At 44.5% G+C, this 21,157-nt stretch overlaps 1 protein-coding gene across 3 annotated transcripts in view; it reads left to right on the top strand.

Annotated features, from left to right (window-relative positions):
* The first annotated feature begins 17,869 nt into the window (after positions 1-17,869).
* The window catches only part of AKAP13 (A-kinase anchoring protein 13), a 356,454-nt gene continuing 353,166 nt past the window's right edge, over positions 17,870-21,157 (top strand). For 2 of the 3 annotated variants that reach the window (XM_025390973.1, XM_025390974.1), the window contains exon 1: positions 17,870-18,469. The gene's annotated coding sequence lies outside the window, so the exon portion shown is untranslated. The remainder of the gene's footprint in view (positions 18,470-21,157) is intronic. The other variant, XM_025390972.1, reaches the window with a different exon arrangement.

The following is a 21,157-nucleotide window of genomic DNA, read 5'->3' as shown; positions in this document are numbered from 1 at the left end:
AAATCTGAATCAAAGCCAAAAAGGGAACGAAAACAAAATTAAGTAGCTCTTTCATAAACTTCAATAAGGTTTCACAAATTGAGACAGACGTGAAATGTTAAAAACATTCTCCCAGTGCCTTTTTCGGACTGAATGAGTTTCTGCATTTAGGCAGTTTTGGCATTTGCAAAATGCTTGCAAATAAAAGTGGGACTCAGCACTGTATTCCTATAAGTTGGTGACTGATTGGACTCTTCTCAACAAATCAGTAATGGTGTTCATAGAGGTGGTGTTCTGGAGCCAACCTTTAAGGTTTGTGGAATTTGCCAGGCAGAGATGCTGTGGATGGATCTTCTAGGTAGAGGGAACCATATGAATAGGGGCAGGACAGAAGGAAACCAGAGAACATGTTCTGGGCACAGAGCTGTAGAGTCAGAAGAACATGGCATCAGTCTGGACACTTGGGGCAGGGCAGATTTAGGTGTCAGAGGTTGTCAGCCCAAGAGGTGACCTTTACTGAAGGATGGAACATAGGAAAAGGAATGGATTTCAAAGGGAAGGTGATTAAGAAGGGCATCTGTTGGTTTTGCTCGCCTGGCATCAATCCTACTTGCTTCTGGCCACAGTATGTCAATTTTATTCTAAGCATAGGGCCTTCGCCACATTCTCAGTTCACGTGGTTCAGGTGTAACTGACACTCTCTTTGGCTCAGTGGGCAAACACATGACCTGGGCCTAACCCATCAGAACATTTTATATCTTAGGCCCTCAGGCATGGCTCTATAATTTTTATATAGAATTGCTTATTAATTCAAGTATAATAGTGGGAGGCTAGAAATTTAAGCTATGTCTGCATATATATGTAAAATTAGGAAACCATTGAAGGATAGGAGAATGATAAAGATTATCGGGAAACCTTTTTTTTTTTTTTTTTTTTGAGACGGAGTCTCACTCTGTTGCCCAGGCTGAAGTGCAGTAGCTCAATCTTGGCTCACTGCAACCTCCACCTCCCAGGTTCAAGCGATTCTCCTGCCTCAGCCTCCCAAGTAGCTGAGATTACAGGCATGCACCACCATGCCCGGCTAATTTTTATATTTTAGTAGAGGTGGGGTTTCACCATGTTAGCCAGGCCAGTCTCAAACTCCTGACCTCAAGCAGTTCACCCACGTCAGCCTTCCAAAGTGCTGAGATTACAGGCATGAGCCACTGCACCTGGCCAAGGAACCAACACTTCTTCAATGACCTCCCCACAGTGCTATAGTGACTTACGGATGGATATATGATCAAAGCTGGGCCAGTGAAAGACAGCCCTGAGACTTTTGATGCAGTAGTAGAAAGTTTAGTAAAATTGCTGTCTAAAGTAATGTTGGTAATAGACTTTGTTTTGTTTAGAGATGGAGTCTCGCTCTGTTGCCCAGGCTGGAGTGCAGTGGTGCCATCTTAGCTCACTGCAACCTCTGCCTCCCGGGTGCAAGCAATTCTCCTGCCTCAGCCTCCTAAGTAGCTGGGATTACAGGCAAACACCACCGCACCCGGCTAATTTTTGTACTTTTTGTAGAGATGGGGTTTCGCCATGTTGGCCAGGCTGGTCTCAAACTCCCGGCCTCAAGTGATCTACTCGCCTCGACCTCCCAAAGTGCTGAGATTAGAGGCATAAGCCACCATGCCCAGCCAGTAGTAGACTTTTGATAAAAGATACAGAAACTCTCTTTTCATTTTGGGGTAGGGAGCTGATAAAATGGGGAATTGAAGCTTCTGATGATCATCTTGTCACTATGAGAGAGGAGGTTTCTGAGAAAGAAACCAAGACAGAGGAGAGCAGAACCAAGAGAAGGCAATGGGGAGAGATGAAGACGGTATTGGGGAGAGACAGATTCCTAATGGCATCATTGGGTCATCTGGAACCAGACTTGCTTGAAATCTTTCTCTGGACTTAAATTTCCCTTTTGTTTTTTTCTTGAGCCAATGGACTAAAAGAGTCTTAATGAATACAAAGATTTTGGTTTGGGACATACATATTTAAGTTACTGGAAGTCATCGAGGCAATCAAAAAAGTAGAATTAGTGCTTTGAACACTATATCAAGTGCCCTGAGCACTGAGAGAAATATTTGAGAGTCATTTTACATGGTTAAAACAATAACAAGGGCCAATATTTATTACATTTTTTGCTTTGTGCCAGATATTGTTCTAAAGAACTTTGTAAGTATTCTTTCATTCCACCTCACAGCAGCCATTTGAGTTAAATACTTTTATTATTTCTATTTAACAGGTAAGGACACTAACAGACACACAGGAGAGGCTTAGTAATTTGCTGTGGTGGCCAGACTCCAAGATGGTCCCAATAAGATCTGCTTCCTGGTATTCACATCTTTATTTCATCCTCTCCCCTTGGGTGTGGACTGGACTTAGTGACTTCCTTCTAATGAATAGAGTAAGGCAGAAGTGATGGTATGTGACTTGGAAACTAGATCATAAATACAATGTGTCTTCTACTCTTTCTCTGTTTCTCTTGCTGCTTTCTCTCAGATCACTCACTCTGGCAGAAGCCATGTTATAATCAGCGCTATGAAATGGTTCATGAGGTGAGAAACCGAAGGCTCCTTTAGTCAAGGGAATAAGCTTGGAATTGGTCTTCCAATTCCAGTTATAGTGGAGACTAGAACTTTACTGACAGTTTCACTGCTTCCTCATGAGAGACCCTGAGCCAGAACCACACCACTAACCCATTCCTGATTTCTGGTCCTCAGCAACTGTGTGAAATAACAAATGTTTGTTTGTTCTAAGCTGGTAAATTTGCTGGAAATGTATTACACAGCAGTAGATAAGTAATGCAGATTTTTGTACCAAGGGTGGGTGCTGATGCAGTAAAAATCTAAATGTTGGAATTGCTTTGAAACCAGTAAGTAAGTAGAAGCTGGAAAAGCTGTGAGGATTTTGAAGAGGGTGATAGTGAAAGCTTAAAGTGTCTTGAATACCCTATTAGTAGAATTGTGGACTTCAAGGAGGCTGTCAGTGAGGACACTTAAGGGAAAAATGATGACAATCTTATTGGAAATTAGATAAAAGGGGATTTTTAATGCAGTAGCAGAAAGTTTAGCATTGTTGCTGCCTACAGTAACGTGGGTGGTAGAAAATGTCCCTAAGGAACTGAGAGATCAAGTTAAGGAGATTTCTAATCTTTCCCCATCACCCTCTCTTAGCTCTGCTTCCCTCTGTCTTGGTTTCTTTCTCAGAAAGCTCTTCCCTCATAGTGACAAGATGACCATTAGAACTTCACGCCCCCATTCTACCAGCTCTCTACTCCCAGTGGAATGAGAGTTTGTGTTTTCCAATACTTTTATCAAAAGTCTCAGGGCTGTCTTTTATTGGCTCAACTTCAATCATATGTTCATCACTCTAGATACCACCTGGTTTCTTTTTGCTTCTTATAGAAAAACACAAGAGAAAGGAAGTAACTAATGGAAGGATTGTTAAACAGAAAGGAGTTAGCTTTGAAGATTCCTAGACTCAGCCAGGTGCGGTGGCTCACACCTGTAATCCCAGCACTTTGGGAGGCTGAGGCAGGTGGATCACTTGAGGTCAGGAGTTCGAGACCAGCCTGGCCAAAATGGTGAAACCCTGTCTCTACTGAAAACACAAAAATTAGCTGGGTGTGGTGGCGGGTGCCTGTAATCCCAGCTACTCAGGAGGCTGAGGCACGTGAATCATTTGAACCCAGGAGGTGGAGGTTGCAGTGAGCCGAGATTGCACCACTGCACTTCAGCCTGGGCGATAGAGTGAGACTCAGTCTCAAAAAAAGAAAAAGAAAAAGAAAAAGATTCCTAGACTCTCTAGATGTCAAATGACATTAAAATTTTGGGGGCAGGCACGGTGGCTCATGCCTCTAATCCCAGCACTTTGGGAGGCTGAAATGGGCAGATTGCTTGAACTCAGTAGTTCGAGACCAGCCTGGTCAACATGGTGAAATCCTTTCTAACAACAACAACAAAAAAATTAACTGGGTGTGGTTGCATGCACCTGTACTCCCAGCTACTCGGGAGGCTGAGGTGGGAAGATTGCTTGAACCCAGGAGGCGGAGGTTGCAGTGAGCCGAGACTGCACAACTGCACTTCAGCCTAGGCAATAGAGTGAGACTCAGTCTCAAAAAAAGAAAAAGAAAAAGATTCCTAGACTCTCTAGATGTCCAATTATATTAAAAATCTTGGGGCAGGCACAGTGGCTCACGCCTCTGATCCCAGCACTTTGGGAGTCTGTAATGGGCAGTTTGCTTGAACTCAGGAGTTCGAGACCAGCCTAGTCAATATGGTGAAATCCTCTCTAACAAAAAAAATAAAAATAAAAATTAGCTGGGTGTGGTTGCATGTACCTGCATTCCCAACTACTCGGGAGGCTGGGGTGGGAGGATTGCTTGAACCTGGGAGGTGGAGGTTGCAGTGAGCCAAAATTGTGCCACTGCACTCCAGCCTGGGCAACAAAACTTGTTTCAAAAAGAAAAAAAAAAAAAAAATTTAATGGCTTCCGAGGAAAGATCAAATCCAGGATACTGCTAGGGAAACATGGTCCAAAGACAAAGCTAAGGGTGTATCTATAAATCCATGGTTAAAACTTCACAAAGCTTAAAAGTGGTGGCTTACAGTACTCTTTAGTCCAACAAAAAGCCTCTTAAGATTGTAAGGGTGTGGTGAACAGATCCTTTTGATCAAAGAATAGGGCTTCTAAGAAGCTTAAGACTGTTGTCTCAATCCCAGCACTTTGGGAGGCCAAGGCAGGAGGATCACTTGAGCCCAGGAGTTTGAGATCAGCCTGGGCAACATAGCAAGACCCTGTCTACAAAAAATTTAAAAATTAGCTGGGTGTAGTAGTGCCTATTTGTAGTCCTAGTTACTCAGAAAGCTGAGGTGAGAGGATGGCTTGAACTCAGGAGGCTGTACCTGCAGTGAACCGTGATTGTGCCACTACACTCCAGCCTGAGTGACAGAGTGAGACCCTGTCCCAAAGGAAAAAATAATTGTTGCCTGTCGGCAGAAACCCAAAGTAAAGAAGTGCTTATATCAAAAAGACTTGCAAGTATGACTTTAATTTATTTATTTATTTATTTATTTATTTTTTTTTTTGAGATGGAGTCTCGCTCTGTCGCCCGGGCTGGAGTGCAGTGGCCGGATCTCAGCTCACTGCAAGCTCCGCCTCCCGGGTTCCCGCCATTCTCCTGCCTCAGCCTCCCGAGTAGCTGGGACTACAGGCGCCCGCCACCTCGCCCGGCTAATTTTTTTATTTTTTAGTAGAGACGGGGTTTCACTGTGTTAGCCAGGATGGTCTCGATCTCCTGACCTCGTGATCCACCCGTCTCGGCCTCCCAAAGTGCTGGGATTACAGGCTTGAGCCACCGCGCCCGGCCATATGACTTTAATTTAACGACATGGACCCCCATTAAGATTCATAGGAAATCCACTGCATGTTTAAAATAATTACATGAGCAGAAACATCATCACCTTAGATTGAAAGAGGCAGAGACAGTACAAAATGAAAAGAGGACTTTGGATTCTCAAATTCAACAAGAAAGAAGCAGGCTGAGGCCAGGTGTGGTGGCTCACGCCTATAATCCCAGCACTTTGGGAGGCCGAGGCAGGTGGATCACGAGGTCAGGAGATCAAGACTATCCTGACTAACACAGTGAAACCCCATCTGTACTAAAAATACAAAAAATTAGCCGGGCACGGTGGCAGGTGCCTGTAGTCCCAGCTACTCGGGAGGCTGAGGCAGGAGAATGGCATGAACCCAGTGGATGGAGCTTGCAGTGAGTCAAGATCACACCACTGCACTCCAGCCTGGGAGACAGAGCAAGACTCCATCTCAAAAGAAAAAAAGAAAGAAAGAAGCGGGCTGAGAAAACTACTCTATTGCGGACACACACTACCTGTCATTAAAAAGGAAAGACAACTCAGAAGAGGGAACCAAGAACTTTGAGAATTGCTCCTGGGAAGAACTAGGACTGAGTACTAATCAAGGAACTCACAATGCTTCAGATAGATTCAGAATTGCTGTGGACCACCATGGCTGGTCAACAGCAGTGATGCCTTTATATTCCCCATTTCCTCCCTTTTTGAACAGGAATATCTATAGTGATTATCTTTTGCCTGTTTCCCCATTGTACATTGAGTGCGTGTGTGTGTGTGTGTGTGTGTGTGTGTAGGGGGCACAATACTTGCCTATTTCACAGACTTCATAGGTTTAATGATTAAGAAGAACTATATGTAAGGGCTATATCCACAGCTGGACCTCATTTTGGTTATGAGATTCTGGACTTTGGGCTGATAATATAATGGGCTGAGATTTTTGAGGGTCTTGGGAGGTGGTGAGTATTTTTTGCATGTGGGAAGAACATGAATCAGTGAAGGCCAGAGACTAAATTGTTACAGTTAGCCTCCGAGATGGACCCTGATGCGCCCCACTTCTTAGAATTCAGTCCTTTGCGTAATCCCCTCTTAAGTGTGGGCTGAGCTTAGTGACTTGCTTCTAATGAAAAGAATAAGGCAGAAGTGTTAGTGTACAACTTAAAGACTATGTCATAAATCTAGTGTTGCTTCTGCTGTCTCTCGGTTTCTCTCTCTCGTCACTCAGTCTGTGAGCAGCCACATTGTAGGCAGTCCTAAGGAAAGGCCCAAAGAGCAAGAAAGGGAAACTTCCTGACAATAGCCAGGTGAGTGAGCTTGGAAGTGAATCCTCCAGTTTCAATCCAAAGAATACAGCTTTACTGACAGCTTCACTGTAATTTCACGGACAGACCTTGAGCCAGAACCACCTATCTAAGTAGCTTACAGAGTCCTAACTCTTAGAAACTTTGCAAGATAATAAATGTTTGCCATTTTAAACTAAATTAGGAGTGTAATGTCTTTTTTTTTTTTTTTTTGAGACGGAGTCTTGCTCTGTCGCCCAGGCTGGAGTGCAGTGGCCGGATCTCAGCTCACTGCAAGCTCCGCCTCCCGGGTTTGCGCCATTCTCCTGCCTCAGCCTCCCGAGTAGCTGGGACTACAGGCGCCTGCCACCACGCCCGGCTAGTTTTTTGTATTTTTTAATAGAGACGGGGTTTCACCAGGTTAGCCAGGATGGTCTCGATCTCCTGACCTCGTGATCCGCCCGTCTCGGCCTCCCAAAGTGCTGGGATTACAGGCTTGAGCCACCGCGCCCGGCCAGGAGTGTAATGTCTTATGCAGCTATAAATAATATACTTGCCAAAGGCACATACTCTACAATTCCGTTTAAACCAACTCTAAGACAAATTTTATCTATAATGATAGAAAGCAAATCAGATCAGGCATGATGGCTCATGCCTGTAATCACAGCATTTTGGAGGCTGAGGCAGGGGGATCACTTGAGCCCAGGAGTTCAAGACCAGCCTGGGCAACACAGGGAAACCCTATCTCTATAAAAAATTTTTGAAATAAAAAAACTAGCTGGCCATGGTGGCTCATGCCTGTCATCCCAGCTACTCAAGAGACTGAGGATGTTGGAGACCAGCCTGGCCAACATGGCGAAACCTTATCTCTACTAAAAATACAAAAATTAGCCGAGCATGGAGGTGCATGCCTGTAATCCCAGCTACTCAGGAGGCTGAGACAGGAGAATCATTTGAACCTAGGAGGTGGAGGCTGCAGTGAACCGAGATTGTGCCACTGCACTCCAGCCTGGGCAAGAGAGTGAGACTCTATCACAAAAGAAAAAAAACAAAAAGATAGAAATAGATAGATAGATAGAGATATCGATGTCTCTACATAAAGAGAGAGAGAAAGAAAGAAGGAAAGAAAGGAAAAGAAAATTAGCATAGCCTAGGGTCATGCAGGTAGAGGTGGGAATTGTGGGCAGGGGCATATAAAAACTTGTGGAGACCTCAGAAATGTTCTATTTCTTAGTTATTGGGATGCTTACACATTTGTCACACTCACTGAATTGTACACTTAAAATTGGCATATTTATTGAATGTACATTTTACCTTAATAAGATTGATTTTAAGAAAAGAGGGCAAACGATGAGGTGGAATCAGTAGGCTAAAAAGTATGATGGCAAAGGCAAGAGGAGAGATGGGACAGTGTCTTAAGAATGTACTTGGGTCAAGGATTTTATGCATTTTTTTAAGATAAGAGAGATTTGAATAAGTTTGAAGGCAGACTATATGGACTAAAGATGTAAACCAGAAAACTTAAATTATAAAGTAAAATTCTGGCAGGGACTGAAACAAATGATATTAAGCAGGCAGTTTAGTTAAATCATGAACTACTTCCTGGGGAAGATAGGTTAAAGAGATTTTAGGCACTCAGTTCTAGTGTCCTCAGTAATGTAGGTCTGTTTACATGCCAAAAAGTTCAAGGCTTTGAGTGGGCACTTAGGTTTAGATAGAGAAGAAGTTTAATGCAGTTTTTATGTGAGTTGACACTGGAAGTCAATTACTTTTGAATTCTCTGCTAAAGTGTTTAGTATTATTCTGTAAGCAAAACGGAGCCATTGAAGTCTTTTGAGCAGGAAAGTGAAAAGTCAGGGCTGTACTTTTAGGAAAACCATTCTGTTACAGAGGACTATGGACTAGTTGGGAGTTATTAGATGCAGGAAAACCAGTTAGAAGAATATTGCAATCCTGCGGCCGAAAGTTAATGAATGAACCCAAGAGAAGTAAGAATGGGAAACTTTACCTTGATTTGTAAAAGAGATTGCGGCAGAATGAAAAGGCAGCATGCTGGAAATGACTGGATGGGACTGAGGGAGCGGGAAAGCAGGAAATAGAGCAGATGAGGGAGAGAAGGATTTCTCACTTTTGGAGCCAAGTTTCTGGTCCAGCAGGCAATTCAGGTGAAGGGGTGCTTGTAGTAGGTAGGAATACAGTGTGAAACCTAGGAGGAGTGATCTGATTAAGTTGCGGGTGAGATTTAGGAAGCATCTAGTTTCCTTTGTTTTTCTTTTTTCTTTTTCTTTCTTTCTTTCTTTTTTTTTTTTTTTTTTTTGAGACTGAGTTTCACTCTTGTTGCCCAGGCTGGAGTGATCTCGGCTAACTGCAACCTCCGCCTCCCAGGTAGAAGCGATTCTCTTGCCTCAACCTCCCAAGTAGCTCGGATTGCAGGCATGCACCACCACACTCTACTAATATTTTTGTATTTAGTAGAGACGGGGTTTCACCATGTTAGTCAGGCTGGTCGTGAACTGCTGACCTCAGGTATCCACCCGCCTCAGCCTCCCAAAGTGTTGGGATTACAGGCATGTGCCACCATCTTGGCTTTATTTTCCTTTCTTTTTTTTTTTTTTTCTTGAGACGGAGTCTCGCTCTGTTGCCCAGGCTGGAGTGCAGTGGCACGATCTCAGCTCACTGCAAGCTCCGCCTCCTGGGTTCACACCATTCTCCTGCCTCAGCCTCCCGAGTAGCTGGGACTACAGGTGCCCACCACCACACTTGGCTAATTTTTTTGGTATTTTTAAGTAGAGACAGGGTTTCACTGTGTTAGCCAGGATGGTCTCGATCTCCCAACCTTGTGATCCGTCCACCTTGGCCTCCCAAAGTGCTGGGATTACAGGCGTGAGCCACCGCGCCTGGCCTATTTTCCTTTCTTAACTAAGGAATCACCTCTTGGTTTGGACTTTTGAAACAAATGATAGTGTGGGTGTCTTAGCTCAAGCTGCTATTACAAAATACCATAGAACGGGTGGGTTAAACAACAGACATTTATTTCTCATTCTGGACGCTGAAAAGTCTAAGATCAAGGTGCTGGCAGATTCACTCCTTGGTGAGGGCCTGCTTCCTTACTTGCAGATAGCCACTCTTTCACTGTTTTCTTATGTAGCAGAGAGAGGAGCCTCTGGTGTTTCCTTTTTTTTTGAGACAAAGTCTCGCTCTGTTGCCCAGGCTGGAGTGCAGTGGTGCAATCTTGGCTCACTGCACCCTCCGCCTCCCAGGTTCAAGAGATTCTCCTGTCTCAGCCTCCTGAGTAGCTGGGATTACAGGTGTGTGCCACCACACCCAGCTAATTTTTATATTTTTAGTAGAGACAGGGTTTCACCATGTTGGCCAGGCTGGTCTCAAACTCCTGACCTTAAGTGATCTGCCTGTCTTGGCCTCCCAAATTGCTGGGATTACAGGCATGAACCACCATGCCCGGCCTGGTGTTTCTTCCTTTTCTTATAAGGGCACCAATCCCATCATGGGAGCTCCACTTTGATGACCTCATCTAAACTTAATTATTACCGAAAGTTCCTACCTCCTCATATCACCACATTGGGGGTTAGGGCTTCAACATATGAGTTTTGGAGAGGACACACACATTTATTCCATTAACAATGGGTAAAAAGTAAATGGTGCTTCACCTACCTTGTTCTTTCTGGAAGATGGGTTGAACGGGTTCAGGTAGTGTTTCTCAAAAATGTGCCCTCAATGGGATATGATATATTAATGTGTTTTCCAAGGAATTGGTGTCATGGTAAAATAAGTTTGAGTAATATAGGATTAAGCAAAGTCAAACAGTTGGGGTTTTTTAAATGCAGGACTTTTCAAGGCCTTAATATGTAATGCTATTCTGTACAGTGAATCTTCATGAGGAGAGAAATATAAAATAAAACATTTCTTATATTCATTTAAACAGACAATGGGTTTCTAAGGAATTAATGCTCCAATAGAAGCACTTCAAGAAAAAGTGATTTAAGCTGTGCCAAAACTGCAGTTATTTGTAATAGTTGTACACAAATAAGGACTTCTTTCCTTTAACACTGAAAATTCAATATAGTTTTGGAAAAAAATTCTAATAGTAATGAAGAAAAGTTTTTAAGAAGTTCTGCCCAAGAAAACCTCAGCTTAGGCCTCACATAAGTTGTTGGAGTCCATTTCCATTAAACAGCATTTGGGGCTCAAAAACATGGTGTTTCTCTAACTCCAGCTTCAGAAACCTACCATTATAAATAATTGGGGATAATTATGAGAGCAGCTGAATAAACTGGACAAGGTTGGGCATAAAGAGAAAAGCGATAGGAGGAAATGTGCAATACTTGAGCTCGCCCATAAATCTTTCTGGAGGCAGAAAAACAGTCCCCATCTTCTCCAAACTGGAACGTGCATATAAAGTCAATACCAAACGAAACCTAACCAAATCAAAATAACGCTACCCTGAAAAGTGATTCTGGTTTTATTTTGCAGTTATTAGGAGAGAATCTCTGGACCCTTTCATGCCCCTAAAATTAAATCCCCTGACTCCAGGCTAAAAAATATGGCAATAACTTTGTTCGGGGCCAGGGTGGTCCCTTAACCCTGAGGCATTTGTGATTCCTTCCCCCTATCAACCCAGCGTCCCTCACCCTTCTACCACTGGAAACATAATGACTTTAGAAGCTTAATTTGGTCCCATGAGCAGCCTTCAAGCAACTTTTGCTGGGAAGGTCATTATGGAGAAAAGGAAGGGTTTCAGAAATGAAATAAATTGTTCTATCAATAAACAGTACATCTGGCATTTATTAATTAAAGGCTGGGGAGCCTCTGGGGGCAGGAGACTGGGTGGCTGCTACATCTATTGAGGAAGTTAGTACATGACAATATGCACTTTTTGTTGAAAATTCTCTATTACAGTTTTGGCAACGTGCATGTTTCCCTGCATTTGTCAATTAACAATTTTCTGCATAATCAGATCTGCTCCTAGACTTCCTTTTATCTTATTGTCTCTCAAAGGGGAAGTGGAGGAGGTGTGTAAAGTGGATAGAGCAACTTGCATTGTGCCAGGCAATGTGCTCAGGGTTGTATTTGTTATAATGTGGCTGTTGGGTGGAAGTGATTCCTTTACAGACAAAGAATTTGAGCATCCATGATCCAAACTTAGCTCTGAACTCTTCTTTTTTCTTTTCTTTTCTTTCTTTCTTTCTTTTCTTTTTTTTTTTTTTTTGGAGACAGAGTCTTGCTCTGTAGCCTAGGCTGGAGTGGTGTGATCTCGGCTCACTGCAACCTCCGCCTCCTGGGTTCCAGTAATTCTCCTGCCCCAGCCTCCAGAGTAGCTGGGACTACAGGCACATGCCACCACACCTGGCTAATTTTTTGTATTTTTAGTAGAGACGGGGTTTCACCGTGTTAGCCAGGATGGTCTTGATCTCTTGACCTTGTGATCTGCTCGCCTGGTCTTCCAAAAGTGCTGGGATTACGGGCGTGAGCCACTGTGCCCGGCCAGTTCTGACCACTTCTAAACTCCTTCTGTTTCATACAAGTAGAACTTAGAGAGGTTAGTCACTCTGATACCCTGACGACAGGGATGTAAATTATCAATCAGCACAACTTGTTTTGGAAGGCTGCTTGCAATGAATATGCAGCAAGGTCCCTAAAATGTTAATAGTATCTGACCTGGTAATAATCATAATGATAAATGCCATTTACTGTGCATTTACCTGCAATACAGCATATAACCTTAAGCCATTTCTCTGCTTAGTTTGTGCCTGTAGAATTCCTGAAATGTATTCTCAACAAGGAATTGGTTGCTTAATCAACTCTTTACTGAGCACCTGCTCTGTAGCTAGGCTGACTAAATAGGTTCATAGTTCCAAGTACAGAGGGGAGGAGGAGGAGGTGAGAGAGCCCTAATGAGGGAAATTGTATTCAAATACTATTCTAACTTGGATTTGGCAACTTTCCCTTAGTTTTTGTCTCTTGAACGATAAGCGGTGCCAATCAGTAGCTATGTGACTTGTAGCAAATTACTTAATCTCTGTAAAAGAGATTACTTGTTACTTGTAAAAGGAGGATAATAGTGCCAGCCTAGGATTGTTGTGATGAATAAATGAGATAATGCAAGTGAAGAGGTACGGTGCAGGAATTTTGGCTTTAGAAACATATTGAGGTTTGGAGGAAATTTCTAGATAGAGGCTCTGTGTCAGAAGCAATCAACCTCACCTTTGCTGTCTAGTACACCAGCCATCAGTCACACATGACTTTTGAGCACTTGAAATGTGGCTAGACTGAATTGAAATGTACTGTAAGTGTAAATACACACTGGATTATTTTGAAGACTTAGCACAATAGATATAATGTAAAAATACCCCATTAATAAATTTCACCTGCTTCTTTTTTAACTTTTTAAATGTGACTACTGGAAAATTCCAAAGCATACATAAAGCCCATATATATTGGGTAACATTGGGCTTGACATCAAGGAGGTAAGATTCCCTCTGCCCCCAAGAAATAAAAATTCAGCTCTAGACTGCAAAACTTTCTGCCTGGAGCCAGGTTTCTCTTAGAGATTTCCCTGTTCCCTTCCATCCTCACCCCCAACTTAAATCCAGCCTCGACATATGGTGGTAAGGTGATCTTTCTATTACAAGATGAAAATCTGCTCTCATTGTTGTTCTATTTCTTCACACCTTTTGAGATTTCCTCTTTGCTTTTCAGAATAAGGGCCACACCCATTACCAGGGCTGTGTACCAGGCCATTCATGACTTGGCTTCCACACCCCGCCCTCAGCTTCATCTCCCGCCCAGTTTCTTATGTGTGTTGTGTTTCTGATACCTCCGTGTCTTTGAATTTGCTCTTCCCTTTTCTAGAAAGGTCATTCTATTATTTGTGCACACATACCCTAGTCTCCTGTACTACCCCACCATTCTTTATGTGCCTGATTGTCTTCCAAGACCCATCTTATCTATCTCATCCTCTTGGATGTCTTTCCTAAACTTTCATCCTTTAACTAGGAGAAATACTCCTCTCTGTTCCTCACAACACCCTGCACTGGCCTCTTTAAAGGCACCTACACATGTGATTTCTTCCTGGTTTGTCTGCCTTCAATTGACTGTGAGTTTCTTAAAGACAGTAACCTCTTCTTCATCTATAACCCCAGGACCCTGACTAATGCCTGGCACACAGTAAACTCTCAATAGACATTTGTCAGGGAATTGGCCAGGGATCATCAGCTCATGGGTGTGGTGGCAATTACAACTCTTCTGGATGCAAGTGACAGAAACCTCCACTGTGCCAGGCTTTATTGGCTTATAGGATTGAAAAGTCTACATTGCTGGATTCAGCAGTTCAACTAGTGTCACTAAGAAAATCATCTCTGTTTACTTTCCACTGTTCCATTTCCATTCTAAAGGTTCTTTCTTTATGGTGACAAGATGGCTGACAGGCATATCCTTCCAGATTCCATTTAACGGAGACAAATATTCCAATCAAGCAAGACCCTAGTTCCAGCAGAGTAGTATGGAAGTAGTCACTGTTGCCTGCGGATAGGATACATCAGGAGAGTCAGGTCTGCAGAGTAGTATGGGAGTAGTCACCGTTGCCCGCGGATAGGATGCATCAGGAGAGTCAGGTCTGCATTCCATGCTGAGGCCATGGAATTGGGGCTGTGGTAGAGCTGGCTTCGCATCAAGCAAGGAGCTGAGAGTGGAAGCTCTCAAAGCATGATGAGGGCACTATTTCTATCACAAAAGCAATACAATGTCCACTGCTGTGAAGGAACGCTGGGACATGTTTGTTCCAGTGTTTCTGTTATCAAAGTGGACATGTTACACAGTGAGGGCTTCCAGAGAAATTTATGCTCTTTTAATTGTGTTACTTTTGTTTTTTCTTTGCTTTGGCATTACCAGGAACTCTCTGTAAAATGGGATTTATTCTTGTTATATTTTTAGGTATTATATAGAATCTGTGTAAATCAGTTGGGAAGATATAAGTCAATGGAGAGATAGTTCAGAGATACAAACCCCACCACTGCTTAGTAAGGTATCTTTCCTGGCTTGCAAACTTACTCAGAGTGCCTGAGAAAATGATCAAACCTGCAATCTCTTTCTGTGAAATGGGGCATACTGTGTAGAAATATTTGGCATACCTTGGAAGAATAAGTCTTTAGTATCAGGGACACTCAGTTTGAAGGCTCCTTATAATAGCTTCTTTCGTGCAAATTCACTAATGTGAAACATTTGTTGAGTCCATACTGTGAACCAGATACTATCAGAGGGGCAGAAGAGAGGGGGTAAACACAGCATACTTCAAGGAGCTTACATTATAGTGGGAGGAGCCAATAAACACACAAGATAAATAAGGTACTTTCAGATTGAGATAAATGCTATGGAAAAAACCAATAATTGCATATGGAAATATGCAAGAGAGGGACTAGATGAGAGTGAGTCAATTTAGGGAGGGTAGCCAAGGAAGATTTCTCTGAGAAGGATCATTTGAGCTGAGGCCTGAACGATGAGATGGCATCAGTCACGCAGATAACAATTTAGGAATTCCCAAAGACAGAGGGCTTAGCCGTTTGGGGAATTTAGGGTAGACTCTTGCCTTCAAAGTTGGGTTTCAGACTGGGCATGGTGGCTCATGCCTGTAATCCCAGCACTTTGGGAGGCCGAGGTGGGCAGATTTCCTGAGGTCAGGAGTTCAAGACCAGCCTGGCCAATATGGTGAAACCCTGTCTCTACTGAAAATACAAAAACTAGCTGGGTGTGGTGATGCAAACCTGTAATCCTAGCTACTTGAGGGCCTGAGGCAGGAGAATCGCTTGAACAGGAGAGGCGGAGGTTTCAGTGAGCCGAGATCATGCCACTGCACTCCAGCCTGGACAATACAGTGAGACTCTGTCTCAAAAAAAAAAAAAAAAAAAAGAGTCGGGTTTCAGAATAGCTACATCAGTAGCACCTGGGAGTTTTTTAGAAATGCAGAATCCCGGATCCCACCCCAAACTCACTGAATCAGAATCCACATTTAACAAACTCTCCCAGGTGATTTGTAAGCACAGTACATTCGAGAAGTGCTAGACTCTTAACTTTTCCTGCAGCCCACTGGAAAGGTGTAAATCCTGCTGAGGCAGGGAGCAGGGAATGGTGTTGTCAGTGTCCGTAGAAAGATGACATGGTAACATTTACTGCTGCCTTTGAAACAAACAAGCCAGGTTCTAAGCGGGAAGGTCACTGGGTTATCAAATGTTAGGGTTCAAGTGATTTTCTTGGTTAGCACTCTTGCTTCACAGAAGACTGAGGTTCTTTGAGAAGTGACCAGCTCCTGACAGGCTCCTTTGAGGCCGTCAGTCAGGTCTAGGATCCAGGTGTCTTCTCTCTCTGTGCCAGCTTTTTTTTTTTTTTTTTTTTTTTTTTGAGATAGGGTCTGGCTCTGTCACCCAGGCTGGAGTACAGTGGCATGATTTGGCTCACTGCAACCTCTGCCTCCCGGGCTCAAGCAATCCTTCCACCTCGGCCTCCCAAGTAGCTGAGATCTGGGCTACCATGCTTGGCTAATTTTTGTATTTTTAGGTACAGATGGGGTTTCAACTGATGCCCAGGCTGGTCTCGAACTCCTGGGCTCAAGTGATCTGCCCTCCTCAGCCTCACAAAGTGCTGGGATTACAGGTGTGAGCCACCGTGCCAGGCCTTGTGCCAACTTTTAAATATCAACAAGGACAGATTAGAGAACAGTGGAAGAGGGTGAACAGCACGATGAAGTGATACGGAAATATTTTCACATCAACAACTGGGCATGTTTGACCTTTTTTTTTTTTTTTTAAAGCCATTCGGTGAGGTTTAATTAAGAAAATAGGGCCGGGCATGGTGGCTCATACCTGTAATCCCAGCACTTTGGGAGGCCAAGGTGGGTGGATCACCTGAGGACTAAACCCCACTTCCTGAGTTGAAGTGGGGGAAATAGAGGAGTTTGAGACCAGCCTGGCCAACATGGTGAAACACCGTCTCTACTAAAAATAAAAAAAATTAACCAGGTGTGGTGGTGGATGCCTGTAATCCCAGTTACTTGGGAGGCTGAGGCAGGAGAATCGTTTGAACCCTGTAAGTGGAGGTTACAGTGAGCTGAGATCGCACCACTGCACTCCAGCCTGGGCAACAAGAGAGAAACTCTGCCTCAAAAAAAAAAAAAAAAAAAAAAAAAGAAAGAAAGAAAGAAAGAAAGAAAAAAGACAAAACAAGAAAGTATATGTGAGCACCAGAGCTCAACATTAAGAGCATTTCTGAGATTTGGAGCTATTCAACATTGGAAGTTCCTGGTACACACATGAGGAATTCACAATACCCTTTCTCAGGTGTTTGGTCACTGCTAGTGAGCCGGCCTGTGGTCACTGCTAGTGAGCTGGCCTGGATCAGTGTTTCCCAAATGGCAGTCATTTGCGTCTTTGCTTTTTTTGGGAGGGGCGGGGGTGAGGGTATATCCTGTACCAGATTTTTAAAAATTGACATTAAAAATACATATTTAAAATGTGTAAAGTGCACTAATCGTAAGTGCACTAGATGTATTTTTTTATTCATGTATATACTTTTGTTATCCATTACCCAGGTCAAAATACAGAACCACCACCCCAGAGGGTTCCCTCCTCCTCCTTCCCAGCCAATAACCTTCTCTTCCTGCCTAACCACTGTTCTTACTTCAATCACTGTCAACTAGTTTTACACGTTCTTGAACTGCATAAAGTGTCTCGATTTTTTACTTAACACTTTTCTTGAAGTGCATTCGTTTTTCGCCACTTTTTATTTGACCTAAGAAATAACATTAATGAAACAATGGTTTGACTTGATAGGCATTTCCCTCCTAATGCGCACTAGAAACACTTAACTATTTGAAAAAACAAGTTTCTTCGTGTACTAATATATTCTCCGCCCTGTCTCCAGAAACCGCCCTTCCTCTGTGGGTCGGTGGTTACCGGCACCGTTGGTACCCGGACCACACTTTGTTTCTCAAAGCAACCAGATGATTTCTGAGGTCATTTGCAGCTCGAACACGGAATGACTTTGCGGTGATCGAGTAGCCAAAAGTTCACGGAATGCACTGTCACAATTGTGATTCCGCCATAGCGCCTTGCATCCATCCAACACTTGTTTAAAACCTATATTTAATACCTAATACCTTAGACTGTCCTAGGCTGTGCACACAGAAGACTAAACCCCACTTCCTGAGTTGAAGTGGGGGAAATAGAGGAGTAAATCATTTCACGATGTGTAGCTAAGTGCTGCAGCTCAGGTAACCACCGGCACACAGAGGAAGGGCGGTTTCTGGAGACAGGGTGGAGAGGAGACCGTGGGTGGGCATTTCCCAGAGCAGCCTCTGCCAGCCACCCTACTCTGATCACTTTGCCGCCGAGCAGCAGCGGCGGTCAACCTCAGCCTCCCTTAGCAACCTGACTGCCCCGCCCAGGAGCTTTACTATTGGTCTCGTGGAGTGGGATGGGCAGCTCTGCCGTGCAATCCCAGCTCGCAGTTCTTGCTCCGCGTGTACTCACGGGAGGACTCGCAGGCATTACCGCCCGCCCGCGTGCCCCGCCCACCCCCGAGCAACTTTCGGCGCATGCGCGGGTGGGCTGGCTGTGTGCAGGGCCAGCGCGGAGCCCGAGCAGCCGCGGTGAAGCGCCTGTGCTCCGCCGAGACTGCCGTGTTCATTGCTTGCCTCGGTTGCCGCCGCTTTAGCCGCCGCTGGGGGAGCGGCCGTCTATTGTCTTTCTCCGCGGCGAAGGTGAGGAGCTGTCCCGGCTCGGCCCGCGGGGGAGCCCCGGGAGCCGCACGGTGAGAGCGCAACTTAGTTGGCGGAGTTGGGGGAAGTTTTGTGCTTTGAGGAGGGGTCGGGGTGCGGAGTGTGGCCAGTCCCCTGCGGTTGCTCGGTGGGGCGGGCCCCGGAGGAGGGGCGGGGGCTGCGGGGGTTTCGGGGGCGGGTGGGACGGACGGGTCGCCGGGCCGCGCCGGGACCTCAGCTCTGCGGACCCCTCCTCCCTTCGGATCACCCTTCTCCCGCATTGTCTGCTTGGGGCTCGGCGCGACTCCCACTCCGCAGCCCAACTTGGGGGCGGTCGCCGCTTTCCGGGTGGGGGGCGCGCCTGGCCGCGGATGCTCCCTCAGGCGCTCCGCCCCCAGCGAGGCCCCGAATCCCTGCCCCGGGTCCCCGAGTCGGCGCCGCCGGGGCGGGCTCACTCCTCCCCTGAGGCGGGCGGTCGTAGTGTGGAGTCCGCGCCGCGAACAAGTGCTGCGGGCGCGAGGGAGCGGCTCCCCGGGGCCGACGCGGACGGTAAACACGTCGGGCCGCGCCCGCCTGTTGGGGCCTCTCCGCGGCTTCTCGGGGGCGCGGCCTGGCCGACCCGCGCCTCTCGGAGGCGAGCGGCCCAGGAGACCCGTGAGGTCCCCACGCACTCTGGGACCCGTGCAGCCGGCTTAGCTTGCAGCTATGCTTTGAGACCAAACAAAACTTTTTTTTTTTGGTAAATATGGCTCACTGCCATTTTTTTTTTTTTTTTTTTTGCAAAGCCAATAAGTATGTGAAGTTGAAAAAAGGAAAAACCCTAAAACTTTATCTAAAAAAAAAAAAATCAAGAAAGGGGTTAGATAGGTTTGTTTTGTTTTGGAAATAGTTTTTATAGCAGAGTGATACCGTCACATTTAATTTTCTAGATCCCGGAATTCACAATGAAAGTTGGATTGAGCGGTATTTTGGTGTTCTTTCTTTGCTATAACACTGCTTAATGAAGTTATTTGGAGAGTTTATTGCTTCAGTTCAGTAAAAACCAGTGTGCCTTTTGTTGCTGTTGTTGTTAGTACTCCCCCGCAACAATTGTTTTATTTTTCGAAGAAGCAGTTTCTTCAGTTTTTCTAAACCATTGGATTGCTCAGATGAGGACAAACGGTGAAGTTCTTGAAAGGTTCATTATTGGCAAGTTTATGAAGGAGCTAAGATCAGTTGGGATAAATCATTGTTACTGTTCTTGTATTCCGTCGTGGACTCTTGGGGGTTTGCAGGCTGCATTAAGTACAAGTTTTGCCAAGTTCGGGTGCACGTATTCCACTGTATTTGGTTTATGTGACTTATGATATGAACATGATTCTGTTTCAGTTCCCCAGATGGAACTAGCTTAAATGTCTGTCATTCATAGTGGAACAAAATGGCCAGAGTATCATTTACTGTTAACTTCAGTTGTATTCCTTTACCTTCTGCTAAGTGAAAAAGAAAAATTTGAGAAATACTGTGTGTCAGTTTGCTCCGAGTAATTTCTCATGCTAAGTGGGTCATTTGGAGAAGCGTTCCTGGGCTTTTCTGGTTTGGTGGGCTTTGTGTTATAAAACCAATTTTCTTCACCTGATGAAGCTAAAGACAAATTTTCTTCAGGCACAGGCGTTGCACTTTTAAACTACAGAGCCACTTTTAGGATTCACAATACTCGCTCGATGGCTTCCCTTCCTGGTTGTGTGGTTGTGTGTGTGTGATTGTGGGGAAGGAGGTTGGTTGACAGGTTGGAAGGGATTGTCAGGGAGGGACACAATGTAAGCAAGTACTGCTGACAACATAACGTTATGAGTGCACCAGTTGCTTTCCTTCTCTGGGCCGTGATGGCATGTTACCCTGTAGGTACTATTGTTTTAGGATTTCTCACACTTCGTTTGCCTTGACTAAATGGTAACTGCACACATACTGTACTATAAATGGACTCCTCCTCTAGTCCTTAACTCCTTGAGGGCTCTGATAGACCTTACTTAGCTTTGTACCCTCTTTGCCAGTAGTCTTAACATAGCGCAGGCACAGTATGTGTTTGAATTGGGTAAATTATTTTTACTGCCCAGTGGTAGCTAGTGTGCACAGGAGAGAGCCACTAACTCTGGGCACTTGTCCAAAATGACAATTCACTTGCAGATCTGTGATGAAATTTACTTTAAAATGATTTCTAACCTTTTTAAAAATCTGTCAGTTATTTTTTGAAAAGAAGTGGGGCTTAACTAGTGCTCTAAGGATTTCAACAAGAGATTCCGATTTAGAAATCTGCCCCCCCCTCCCCGTTTTGGTGAAATTATTATTTTTTTAGAGTCGGAATCTCACTGTTTCCCAGTTTTCTCCCGGGGACCCAAGCCATCCTCCCACCTCAGTCTCCCACAGTGTTTGAATTACGGATGTGAGCCACCCCACCCAACTGGTGAAGTTATTAAAATTGTAGTGACAACTCTCCCTCCATTGTGAAATTGGAAAAAAATTAGAAATTTAAAAAAAAACGTACACCCTTTAGAGCTAGGCAGAGTTCACATCCCCACATTTCCATTGACTAGTAGCATAGCCTCTCAGAGCTTCAGTTTCCTACTTTGTAAGGGTTAGTAACATACTTTGCAGTGTTCTTAGGAATCAGTGAAACTATGTGAGGTACTTAACTGCAGTATCTAACATGGAGTAAGTAGCTATTTCCTGGTAGCTGTCATGAGAATAATTTTGATACATTTTTA

The sequence above is a fragment of the Theropithecus gelada genome, chromosome 7b, assembly GCF_003255815.1.
Source record: "Theropithecus gelada isolate Dixy chromosome 7b, Tgel_1.0, whole genome shotgun sequence".
Lineage (NCBI taxonomy): Eukaryota > Metazoa > Chordata > Mammalia > Primates > Cercopithecidae > Theropithecus > Theropithecus gelada.
The sequence above is the reverse complement of the archived record's forward strand: the minus strand, read 5'-3'. Positions and strand labels throughout refer to the sequence as shown.